The sequence below is a fragment of the Mobula birostris genome, unplaced genomic scaffold (assembly GCF_030028105.1).
Source record: "Mobula birostris isolate sMobBir1 unplaced genomic scaffold, sMobBir1.hap1 scaffold_1439, whole genome shotgun sequence".
NCBI classification, from domain to species: Eukaryota; Metazoa; Chordata; class Chondrichthyes; order Myliobatiformes; family Myliobatidae; genus Mobula; species Mobula birostris.
In genome coordinates this window covers 77,703-78,712 of record NW_027274480.1, presented here as the reverse complement: position 1 = coordinate 78,712, position 1,010 = coordinate 77,703, and the positions used below count along the sequence as shown (strand labels likewise).

Genomic DNA, 1,010 nt, shown 5'->3' with positions numbered 1-1,010 from the left:
AAGGAGCTGGATTTTTTCTGTTCGAAGTTAAGGATCGTGATGGAGGTGTGTAAGATTACAAGAGATACAGGCATGCTGGACAACAGCATCTTTTCCTCAGGGTGACAACGGCCAATAGGAGAGTACATACGTTGAAGATCAGTGGTGGAAAGGTTAGGTCAGAGGTTTTTTTTTGTACACAATGTGGTGGGATCTGGGAACGCACTGCCCGTCGTGGTTGAAACAATAGGGACATTGAAAAGATACTTGGTGTCTGTCGTGATAATAGCAGATTATGGGCTCTGTGGGAGGGAATAGTTATATTGACGACAGAGTTGGGCTACATAGGTGACAGAGTTTCGTCGGCCGAAGGGCCTGCAGTGCGTCGTACTGAGCTTTGCTCTTTGATCTGCTTTGGTCGTAAAGTTACCATCAGATGAGTTGACGAAGAGGTTTGAGAAAATGAAAGGCAGCTCTTTTATGTCATCAATATAGAACGGGCTCGTTGGTCTAGTGGTATGATTCTCGCTTTGGGCCTGAATTTGCGAACATGCGAGAGGTCCCGGGTTCAAATCCCGGACGAGCCCCCTGATTGATATATTTTTAGAACTTCAGACATTGGAGCTCAGAAGATGAGGGAAGATATTTAGATGTATAGAAAATTATGAGGGCTATATATATACAGGTCACTGCCTGCAATCTATCCCACCTCAGGTTAGGCGAGACGACAACTAGAGATCACAGCTTTAGAGCGGACGGTGAAAGATTTGGTTTGGTGAACATATAGATTGGATTGGACTCGATAGGGAGTGTTGATAAGCTGACTGGCAAATCCCTGCTCCTACAATCTTTTGTTTTTTTGTATTAATGAAATTCAGCTCTTTCAATAGTAACATCGAAGTGGGATACAGAAAGTGAGCATGGATAATTGAGTTTAAGTAGATGACCACCTTCCAATTTTTTTTTCACGACTGGAGACATTCTTGCCGAGCAGAGTGTGGCAAACGTAACCTCGTAGTTTCACAAAGGAA

The 1,010-nt window shown here is 43.7% G+C and overlaps 1 non-coding gene across 1 annotated transcript; it reads left to right on the top strand.

The window, feature by feature from the left end:
- Positions 1-478: 478 nt before the first annotated feature.
- Positions 479-566, top strand: trnap-ugg (transfer RNA proline (anticodon UGG)). Its single transcript is given in 2 exon segments — positions 479-514; positions 531-566. It is a non-coding gene; the product is annotated as a tRNA-Pro (tRNA).
- The last annotated feature ends 444 nt before the right edge of the window (positions 567-1,010 follow it).